Source organism: Protopterus annectens, chromosome 5.part0, assembly GCF_019279795.1.
Source record: "Protopterus annectens isolate FY-2018-M chromosome 5.part0, PAN1.0, whole genome shotgun sequence".
NCBI lineage: Eukaryota > Metazoa > Chordata > Ceratodontiformes > Protopteridae > Protopterus > Protopterus annectens.
In genome coordinates, this window is record NC_056735.1 from 450,113,996 (window position 1) to 450,126,722 (window position 12,727).

Consider the following 12,727-nt stretch of genomic DNA (forward strand, 5'->3'; position numbering starts at 1 on the left):
CTCAGGGTATTCACAAAGTGCCTAGCTCCAGTCATTGCATTTTGCAGGCAAAGAAATATTCAAATATACCCATACCGGGACGATTGTCTAATTCAGGCAAAAAACCAGGACATACTATTATATCATCTGGCATTTGTAAGGAAATTGTTAACTTCTCTGGAGTACACTATAAACAAAAATAAATCACATCTTGTACCCTGCCAACAAATTATATTCCTGGGAGCAAGCTTGAATACAACTTCCCAGATGGCCTACCTTATGCCAGAGAAGCAAGTTCATTTGACAGTCTACTTCAAACTACTGGCCACATAAGACCCAGCTTTCTGCAAGGTGGGGTTCATGGCCTCCTGCATTCTACTAATTCCATATGCAAGACTGCATATGAGGAAACTACAATGGTATCTAAAAAGCCTATGGTGTCAGCATTCTCAGGATCTAGAATCAATGATTCCTATCATACCTTGTCTACAGATAGAGTTCCTTTGGTGGGCAGAGGCCTGCCACCAAAACAAGGGACTGCCATTCACTCTACCCCCTGCCGCCCAAACCCTAACAACAGACACATCAGACAATGCATGGGGGCTCACTTGGCAGGGAAGTGCATTCAGGGCAAATGGTACCCAAGTCAAATTCACCTGCATATCAATCAAAAAGAAATGTTAGCTGTAAAGAATGCTCTGACAGCCTTCAAGGACCACATTCTTCCAGGACAATTATTGGTAATGATGGACAACACCACTGTTATGTGGTATATAAACAAGCAGGGAGGAACCCACTCATATTCTCTCTGCAAACTAACACAGCCTTGAGCTACCAAGTGCACCTACAGGCTCACTTCCTGCCAGGAAAGCTAAATACATTGGAAGATGACTTAAGCAGAAATTTCATGGGCCCACACGAGTGGAAACTGGAACCAAAGATATTCAACATGTTAAGAAACAAATGGGGGAGCCCAGAGATAGACCTGTTTGCCTCCCCCCAGAACTACCAATTGGACAAATTCTGCACAAGGACTCCCCACAAACAAGTTTGGAAAGTGGATGCCCTGCCTTTCACCTGGAAAACCCTATCAGTTTATGCATTTCCCCCTTTGCCTCTCCTCTCCAAGGTACTACTAAAGATAAAACAGGACAAACCAAGGACAATACTGATTGCACCAGACTGGCCATGCCAACACTGGTACCTCCTCTTGCGCAATGTGTCACTGCTGGCACCATGGAACCTGCCTCAGACTCCTGCCCTGCTGTCCCAGCAGGAGGGCCAGATTCTGCACACACAGCTTCAAACCCTGAACCTGGCAGCCTGGCTAATTACCTGATCTCTCTGTTACCATCCTTTAGTAAGCAAGTGGTGGATGTCATTCTGGAGGCAAGGAGGCCTAGTACTAGAAAATCCTATGCTGAAAAATGGAAACGATTCTGTTCCTGGAGCCAAACTCAGGGGATGGGCACAGCAGCACCCAATTTACCTCAGATTCTTCAATACTTAACTGAGATGCTTCACAAGGGACTTTCCTTTTCCTCCATCAAAATTCATGCCTCAGCTATTTCAGCTCATTACAATACAGAACCACCCCTCTTCTCTCATCCACTGCTGAAGCAGTTCCTCAGAGGGGCCAAAAACTTAACGCTACCCAGGAGAGCCCCTACTCCATCCTGGGACCTTAACTTTGTACTGGAAAAGCTCACATTACCTCCCTTTGAGCTAGCTGCAAATGCAGAGTTGAAATTCCTTTCTTGGAAAACAGCCTTCCTTCTAGCTATCACTTCAGCAAGGAGGGTGTCTGAATTACAGGCTCTCATGGCAGTGGAGCCTTTCATCACCTTTCATGCAGACAGGGTGTCCCTCAGGACCAATCCCTCCTTTAGAAAGAGGATATGCATATTACGTCGACCTTTTTTCCAAATCAAAAATAAATGACTATCAAGTTGTATTTTGCTGTCCAGTTCATTAAAGTTTGCAGGTTTTCATTGTCGCTTTGATAATGTGCTTATATTTTTCCATCTTTTTGTCACACTCTGTTTTTTAAACATGTTTCTGAGTAATATACCATATTCCTACTGAAAGTGGAAAGAGTAATATGCTATTTGATATTCCTGTTTCCTCCTTCCCGAAGCTGCATCGTCACATATTGCACATTGATGATGCTAGTCTAGTTACAGTATCAGACATAGTCATTTCAGCAATATGAGGCCAGCAGTTCTTCACAAGTTCACAAGCACTACATACCTCCCCACTGTCAGGATTCTCTGCTATTACCAGCTGGTATTTCATCCACAAAATATAGTGCATGCAAAACAAATATGGGCATCTTTTCTATGTTGTATACAGAGTAATAACTTACTGTGCAGTTCTCAGATATATTGCACACCAAGTTGTTGTTCATAGGTTCATAGGTTCATACTAGGCTATCTGCCCTAGGGCATTTATAAGCCTAGCCAGAGTGTGTTTGGCTTTCGCCACCCATTTTAAATTAATTTTGCTATGCCCTTTTTCGAGGTTAGTATACTGTGCCTCTGTCTAACAGTGACACAGAAGTGATACCCGGGGTAAGCCTACAATCTCCCATCCACTCATCAAAATTCCTCTTGAAGAGAGTCAATGAGGGACTCTGCCTAACCTGGACTGCCCAGTTCTGTGGTTGTTCTACAGATGTGTTCACTACAGCAACATAGTGGGGATGTCCATGCTGATTTACATGGCTAAGCACTTCTTAAACTGATCAACCATGTAGATGGCTTCCAGAGGATTGTTCACATGGCTAATTAGCATATACCCCCACCCTGGGATGCCTTATTAGCATTTAGTACAGCCATTGGGCCAGCCTTTCATGATGATGCACTTCTGTGTGTTGAAAGACTGGGCAGCACCATGTACGGGTGCTTGGTGAAAGCAAAAAATCTACCAGCATGAGTTCACAGCAGTTTACCTGTCACAGTACATGTATGAATCTGGTCCTTCTTCCCAATCTGCAAGACATTGGGATCAGCCCTGAAGCCACTGTATGTTTCATAGACTTTCTATCCAGCCATTCATTCTGGGTAAATATAAGACCTAGTGTTTACTGTTCTCTCATCCACTCTAGTCTTGCTAACACCTCTTCTATTTCCAGTCTTCACTTCATCAATAATTTTCCAATAGTTCTGCCCTATTTATCAATACTTCATTAAGCAGTTAATATGATTATTTATAGGTCTGATCCCTCACATCATATAACTGACAGTCAACTTTAAAAGGAACTTCTTCAGCTAGAGCATTGTGTAAACTTCAATAAACTACTGCTCAATGCCAAAATCAAATCTCCCTAATCCTTTAATATCATTGACTGTGATAATGATCCCACTGAAGTACTACCTCCTTTACATATTTGGGAATATGTATATATCAATCACAAAACATCCATGAGCACATAGAAATGTTGGGAGCCAAGATTGGCAGACTACTTTTCTGGGTCAACAAAATATCACACTTCCTCCCACATCCATCAAGGGTTGTTATAGGAAAAGGCATCCTCCTTGCCCACCATGAGTATGGTGTTTCCTGTTGTTTACCCTTTACACCCTCTCCAATTTATATGAGTGGGTGTGGGTGTATCTATATCTATCTCTCTCTCTCTCTATATATATATATATATACATATATATATATATATATATATATATATATATATATATATATATATACATATATATATATATATATATGTGTGTGTGTGTGTGTGTGTGTGTGTGTGTGTGTATACATACATACACACACCCAGACTTGCATATTTTATATATACATATACATATAAACACACACACATATACTCTATACATATGTATATAAACACACACACACACACACACACACATACATACATATATTTATTTATATATTTTTTATATATCTTTATACACACATACGTACATACATACATATATTTGTTTATATATATTTTTATATTTTATATTTTTTATATATCTTTTGCTAAAATTCTTGGGGTTACCATTGATGAATACCTGAAATTCAATACGCATGTCCAACTAAGTATTAAGAACACCCATCAGAAACTTGGTATGCTATACAGAAACTCTCACTTTCTCTCTCCCTCTACAAGGCAAACTCTCGCCACTACCTACTTACTACCATCACTACTGTATGGTGCTCCACTACTAACCAACCTCTCTTCCACCATCTCTGCAAAACTAGAAATCTGTTACAACAAAATCTCTAAATTCGCTACTAAATTTAACCACTCCTCCCACCATTGTACCTCCATCCATATGCTAAACTGGCTAGAGCTTCCCAGCTACGTTGACTACCTCCAACTCACTACAGCCCACAAATTAATCTTTAAACCTACTGCATGCCCTGCCCTAACAAATATCTTACCATTTTACACACCTCTTAGACTTTTAAGATCTGCCCAACAAAATCTACTTTCTGTATATAAACCAAAACGTCCTGCTAGCCAGCTTCTCCTATCCTTTTCCTTAGCCAAAAAATGGAACACTCTCCCACCCCCACTACAAATCCCTAAAAACTTTGAACACTTCAAATCTCTGCTCCATTCCTACCTCTCTCATAACTGGAAATGTAATTGCATTCTCCCTACCTAATCCTGCTATTGTGTCCTACACATGTATGTCCACATCTACGGTCTACCTCTACACCCTGCTGATTTTCCTCATCAGCTGCCCCACTCCTAATCCAGCATAATACAACAACTAAACCTGAATGTATATAATGTAAATACTGTACATAGCTTTCTAGCTCTACTGTTTTCTAGATGACGCTAATTAGCTAAGATAATTATCTATGCTATGTGTGTACTTCACTTTTGCTACAAAACAACTGCCTCTTTCTCCTCCGTACTTCTGCCTCTCTCTGCTTACACCAGAATCTATTTCTGCTAAGCATCTACCTCCTTCTCTACTGCTCAACTATCTGTCTCTTCTTCCACCACTATCTTGAATGTATACATTGTATACACAGTACTGTCCTCCATTATTTCTCCCACTTTCTACAAAACCAATAATTACTACTATCTTTCAAATTTTCAGTCTTTGTAACTAGTAACAGAAATAGTTACAATTTGATAGTTATTACTATTTTGTTCAGATTATTCTGCTGCCTCAGTTCAACCATATGCACAAATGGCTCTCTAATCAACTATGTCTGTATGTCATGAAGAGTGCTCATCTTTTGCATTTGTAATTCGCTACATCTCTGCATATAATTCTATGATTGTAATTGTAAGTTTTGATTTACTTGTATGTACTGTGGAGCTTTTCTTCCCGGGCCTCCACTGAAAACGGGCTCCTTGAGCCCAGTGGACCTCCCTGGTCATCAAACTGGAAATAAATAAATGTATAGATATAGAAATATAGATATAGTGCAACCACAAATGATTAACAAAAACATATGTACCATGAATCACTAAAAGAAGTAAAAGATTAAAATAAAACATGTTTCTGCGGGGGGCCAAGACCCCTGCACACATCCAGCCAGTTATATATCTGCAGTAAGGAAAGGGCACTTTCCCTGATCTCTATTATACTACGATCTTGCTAACACAATGCTAGAAATGTTCATACAAATTTGATTTCTTCTCGACCTTTTGGCTAAGATCAAGTGAAATTTATAAATCTGATGAAACTATAATGAATTTTTGAATATTTGGCATGTATACAGCAAACAGTAATCTTGGATGGTTTTAAATATTTGGCAGTTATACAGCAAACAGTGATCTTGGATGGTCTTATATTGTCCTGCTACAATCCACCATAATAAGTAAACATGCTTTCACTGCTATTGTTGTCTTATTAATGCACTGCTTGCATATTTTTTGTGCAGAGATAGAAACCTTGAGCAGTATTTGGCTGCATCAAAGGGTGACATTATAAGGGAAACTTCATCTCCTTCCTAAAAATACAGACACTTAAACTATGGATTCAGACAGTAAAACATGCAGGATGGCAGCTGACTGAACTCAGTTTCCTCTATGGCAAGCACATCTCACCAGATCATTTTGCCATTATAGATAGTTTGCCGCACTCCACTGGCTTCAGCAATATCTTAAAGGTGATGCAGTATCTAAGACTGCTTCAGATACAAAGGATGACCTCAGCCACTTAGAAAAGACAAAGGTTTCAGGTGAGTACTATGTTCACACCAGTAGTACTGCACAATGAGTATAAATCCAGGAAGATGGGGTATCAATGAAGTAATTCAGCATGTACTGTAGTACTCGCCATTAAGGCATTTAAGCAATGTATTCATTCATAGATTGTTGCTTAGCAAAGTAAAGTGACATTGCGAGTCTGTTATTAGCACCAGTAAGTCAATTGTGCAATATTACATTCCTGAAATTTCACTGCTCATTTCATTGGTGCATGAACCTTCACTTGGTACATGAGTTACAAGTATGTGCATCCACTATAACTTGTAACCTGATGCCCATTTTACTCTAAGGGACTGTACTGACCAGAAAAGTAGAAGTATCCTGGCCATTCAGTCATGTTTAAAAAAATGTTTCTTTTTCATGCTGGTACTACATGCATACCTCTCAACTATCCAGAATATTGCAGAATGTCTAGATTTTTTGCTCGGATTTTTTAGTTTATTCCTTATAAAATTTGTGGTTTTCTGACAAATCATTATGGACTGATGTTACTAAATAACAGCAGACATTTGAGTTTCAGAATTCATATCCTTAAGAAAATGCAAATCCTTTTACACTACTAACTTTCAATATTTTTAAGAGCAATGTGTTCCTGGTTTGGGGCTTTGTCCCCCCTCCCCTTTATTTTTAGTTTTGTCCACAAGTCTTGTACTAAGTGGTTGAGAGGTATGACTACATGATGTGGGAATATTAACCACTACCATTTATCAGTTTAGCCATGTGATCTACGTGCCTTCATTCAGCTGGAGACCTTATTTCTACTATGCAGTTGATGGGATGTGAAACTGTCATCAGTTCAGTGCCTTATTTGTTTTATTATCTTTACATGATGTTGTTATGCAGCATAGGCCACAAGGCCTTGGTGTCTTTGCTATCAGAAAGAAATGAACACAGAACCTGTAGTGTAATATCACTGCTTACATAGTACAGCTGACAGTTATGTATATGTCAAGTCCAAGGATACCTGCATGTTTTACAGTGTTTGATTTATATCTGCCTAAATTGTCTTCTTATACACTACTCGGTGGTGGTGCTGCGGTAGCATTGTCGCCTCACAGTAACATGCTGTCCGGTTTGATTCTCAGCTAGAGCATCTTCTGCATGGAGACATGCGTGAATGGGCATACCTTCGTTGAAGGTTGTGCATCAGGCCTGGCAAGCCGGTATGTAAAAATCAACTGCCAGTCATTAGCGGACCGGAGTTCTGCTGTGGTGACCCCTAACAGGGAACAGCCAAAAGACACAAATACACTACTCTACAAGTAACTCACATTTGCTGTTGCTGTAACTTCAGCACTGCTGTTTGCAGTAATGATCGTGGGATCATAGAATCATAGGAAGTTACTAGGCTAATGGCCCTAGGACCCTTACAAGCTTAGCCAAGTTCCAACCCTTTTCCCTAGAGTGCCAATGTTTCAAGCAGAGCTAAACCCAACACCTACTGCCAGTATCCATGAGGGATGCTGGTGAGACCCCTGGGGTGAATTTATGGTTTCCCATCAAAACATTCAAATTATGCTTAAATAGGGTCAACAAGGGGCACACTTCATTTGAACTGGAAGTTTATTCCACAGGAGAGGTAACCTTTGGGAAATGAATCTGTCTCTCCAGCAAGTCCTGCTGATGTCACATACTAGGTTAAGGTCCCTAGAGTGAGTGCATCGAGTACCATTTGACTTATGGATGTGCAGCATTTCCATTAAAGCAGGATCTGAGATTGCTTCAACCGCAAGGTACAGATCTCCTATGAGTAATCTATATGACACAGAGTATAGAGACAGTGATTTCAGTCTGTCAACAAGAGGCACACAATCTACTTAACACCGAATGTGTGATAAGAGACCCTGGGACCCAGGTGGACAGTAGTCTCTCCTTTGATAGTCACATCGCCACAGTAGTCAGGAAGTCCTTCTACGTGGCACACCTCATCATAAAAGGGTTCTCATCCAGGAAAAAAGAGGTCATTGTTCCCCTCTACTCGTCACTCATTAGATCCATTATAGAGTACAACGCCCCTTTTGGAATGTACCTCACAAGACATCTGCAGCAGCTGGAAAGGCCACAGAAGTACCTCACAAAGAGGATTACTGGCCTCAAAGAAATGCCCTACACTGATCACATCAAAAAACTCCAGCTTTACTCCGTAGCATATTGCCTACTCCAAGGTGATCTCTGCCTAACATATAAAGCTATGTCAAACCCAGAGCTGTTGGACATGCTACACCTAAAGAAATCCCAATCCCTCCGAGCTACATGCTCTAGGGACCTAAACCCTGTCACCACAATAAACAGGACATGCTGGAGGGATAGATTCCTGTCCCAGAGACTTCCCATACTCTGGAAAAGGCTACCCATCTATGTCAAGCAAAGTTCTTCATTAGCACTCTTCAAGAAAAATCTTGATGAGTGGATGGGAAATAGGAAATACACCCCTGGGATCACTTCTGTGTCTCTGCTTGACAGTGACACAGGAAAATAACTTTCTTGGGTGGTGTAAGCCAGGGAACCTTGTTGGCTAGGCTTATGTAGGCCCTTGGGCCAATAGCCTAGTACCTACCTATGAGCTTTTGAACCTATGAACACATGACATGTGCTGAAGGTCTTGAATTTTCTTTGTAAAAAATCTCTGAGGTCTCTCCAATTGCTGCAGGTGCCTGGTAAGGTACATTCCGAAGGAAGCATTTTAACCTATTATTGACCTGATGAGGGAAGAGTACAGGAGGATTATGACCTCTTTTTTTCCTGGAAGCAATGCCCTTACTTATGAGATGGGAAATGTAGAAAGCTTTTCATACCACTATAGAGAAATGGTGGTCAAAGGAGAGGTTGCTATCAACCTGTGTGCCCAAATCTCTCACCACAGATTGAGTGCTTGAGGTGTTATTAATGTGATAATCTGCAATGATGTTGCCCTTGCCAAAGGGGATGATGATGTATTTTTTGCATTTAGTTTGAGCCCATGACTTTGGCATATATCATTGGTCTGTGTAAGACCTTATTGTAGGATGTCGACACTGCCTGGGAATTCTATGACCACTCCTAGCTTGCAGTTGTCTGCAAATTTTGTCAGCCATCAACCTTCTGTTTTTGCCTGCACATCCAAGAAGCAGATTCCAAATAATAGGGGCCTCAGCACCAAACCCTGTGGAACACCACTGGCTACCAGTCTCCTGGTGGAGTTTGAGTTCCCTATTTTGACTATGTGTGTTCTATCAGTGAGTCAGTTTGCAACCCACCTGACAGTATACAGGTTAATCCCCAGCTGAGTGAGTTTATCAATGATATCAGAGTGGGGAATAGTGTCAATGGCCTTAGTTAAGTCTAAGTAGGCCGTATGTAAAGATTTACCTTCATCCAGGGCCCTGGTGACCATCTCGAAGAAGTCCACCAAATTAATTAGGCATAATCTCCCTTTAACAAAGCCAAACTGGGTTGAGTCAAGCATTTGGAGGTCTCCTATATCTTTGTTAATAATGTCCATGATGATTCTCTCCATGGCCTTGCAGATAAGGCTGGTCATGCTTATGGGTCTATAGTTCCCAGCATCAGTGGATGAACCCCCTTTATGTAAAGGGATGATGGTAGCTGTTTTCCATTCCACAGGGACATAACCAGTGTTTAGGCTGTGGTTGAAAAGAGTGCCCAATGATTCAGCAAATTCCTGTTTTAATCCTTTAAGAACACAGCCAGGGATATTATCAGGTCCCATAGACGCTGCACTTTTGGCTTTGGAAAGGGCGTTTAAGACCTGCTCCTTAGAAATAACTGGTGGAGCACATATGGTAGGGATGCTTTGGGGTATATGTGGCAGGAACAGGAGGGAGAAGCTCTCACTGAACCTATCTGCTAGCAGGTTAGCTATTCCTCATGAGTTCAGTATGTGTGTTGCCATTAACAACAAGTTCAGTGTAAATCTGGGTTTTTCCTTCAAGGTTAAAGATGTAGCTAAAGAATGCCTTAAGGTTACCCTTTACTAGAGAGACTAATTTGGATTTGTAGTTAGCTTTATATCGCTTTACAAGGTGTCTTATTTGTTTATTTGAGCAGAGGAGGGAGTGCTTCCAATTATGAGACTGTTCCTTCCTGCTCTTAGACAGCAATTTCTTTCTCCTATTGTATAACCTGTTTATGGTGGATGTTCACTAGGCTGGTTTGTACTTTATTGAAGATCTTAGTTTGATCCTGTCTGGTATGGCTGAGTCAATGCAATTGTATAGATGTTTATACAAAGCATTAGTGTATATCCTAGTATAGGTGTCCTTGCCATCAGTGGGGAAGGAGCTATGAAGCTATTAATGCCATCTTGTAATAGGTTGGCATTGGCTTTGAAGAAGTTTTTTAGTGTAGTTTCTGCTGGGGGTGGGTCAGATGCAATTGGTGCTTCTAATGAGACTGACTTATAATCAGACCTCACCAGGGAGGGCCACACACTTGGGGTGGTGCAATGGTCGTCCATGTTAGTGAGTACCATATCCAGATTATTTGAGCCCCTTGTGAGGGTGTCAAACAGCTGGTCCAGATCATTAGAGTTAATGAAGCTCAAGAACCTTTGGGAAAGTGTGTTAGTACAGGTATAGTTTGCCCAGTCTATGGATGGGTAAAGTCCCCCATAACCAGGGTATTTGGTTGTATCCTGAGTGACTCAAGTCGATCCAGGTAGGCAGTGTGGGCATCCTGGTTCATGGAGGGGGTCCTATACCTGGTAATAACTTGGAGAGGGGTCTTACCTATGGTCAGTTGTACCTGGAGTAGTTCTAGAGGTGTATTTATCTTTGATGAATATTGATACTCCACCACCTTCAGTTTTCCCACTCTCATTTAGTGGTCTAAATATGTGGAAGGCATTGTAACCCAGTATGGCTGGGGTGCTTTCCATGGTCTTAAACCTAGTCTCTGACTGCACAGATGTCCACATCTTCTAAGGTAAAGACTGCTTCCAGAGTGCAGTTTCAGATTTAGACTCCTAGCACTGAGCAGCATAACCATGAGGTTGTTTTTTGAGGATATTTTTATGTCAGAAATTTTGTTCTTGTGACCTTGCCTAAAAAGACACTATGGAGGAGGAAAGAGCCTTAGCCAGTAACCAAAATCCCAAGGGTGGCAGGTGAAGACCATCTCTGACAAAGCATCAAGGTCCATCGACCATATCATTCCGGGCTGACAGGTACTGGAGCCCCTTAGAATGACACCAGAAACTAAGACAATTTTTGAAGTTAATCATTTTCTATCTGTATTGTGGCATCATCCTAGGTGAAGGCAGTATGCTGTTTAAGGCTAGGGACATACCTGCCTGAGACACATAATCAGAGAGCTCAGTCATGTCTCTCTTCATATAGTCCAGTGAGGTATGTCTCAAGATATTCACACCAACATTGACTATGACGGAGTCATAATAGTACTTGTTGTTGAGAGATTTGAGTGTCTGCATGATGTGGTGGATTCTAGCACCATTAGGCAGCTAACTGTGACCTTTTCCTTATCCAACCTGGTGAGTATGACATCTGTGTGTCTCACAATGAAGTCACCTATGACTAGGATGTTAGATTTAGTGTTATGCCTTATGGGTTTGTTCGGTGGGACACAGGTGCGTGGGTTCTTATGTGTACTGTGATCTACTGAGGATGTATTATGTGAAGCATGCTTGTGTTTGGTAAGTCTCTGATCTTTAGGTAGATTACTGGTGAGGACCTTCGCATATGCAGGTTTAGGTGTTGGTGGTGTGATTGGTAGAGGAGATGAAATGTGTAGGCTGACAACCTGCTTTGTGTCTGGTGTACTGTCTGGTGAATGAGAGAGACTGGATTCTAGGTTCTAAATATAGATGCATCTCTCACGTATTGAATTTGTGTGAATTAGGAGAAGCTGGTTCTCTATGTATATGAGACAATTGCTACATTGTCTAAGGATGACCAAGTCAACCAGGCTGGGTGGAAAAATGGTGGGAAATTGTCCATCCATAGTGAAGGGTACAATAGTGTGGTCAGTAAGAGAAAGAAAGGACAGAAATGACCAGGTGAGGTTGGTGGACGGGTGAAAAATGTCCATACTTCGACGGGCTTAATGGCAATGAATAACATCCATGAGATACCTCTGATAGAGTACAAGCAGTTGACTAAGGGAAAATTAACTACCTAAAAGGTTTGTGTCTATAACTGCCAAGGGTATCCACTATAGCGCAATAGTGAGCGGTGGTGCATGCCTCACAAACCCATGCAAATGCTGGGCTTATATAGCAGCTAAGAGAAGCCTTTTTTAAACCAAATAACCAATTGAAAAACTCAAGTCCAACAACCTTGAATCACATGGGTCCTTGACTGCACTCTCCTGCCACAAGGGTGCAAGGGAGCCCACTCCAACAAAAGATAGCTGGATTTTAGTACTCAGATAAAACAAACAGACCTAGATCCAGTAAACATGAATATAGACTATGCTATAGCTAGAACAAAGCGCAATAAAACAGCAAAAACAATTAAAAACACAGAAATATACAGAAATACAATGAAAATGCAGTAAAAAAGTACAGAAAACAGAGCAAACCAGTACTTATTTTTCTTTTAAAGC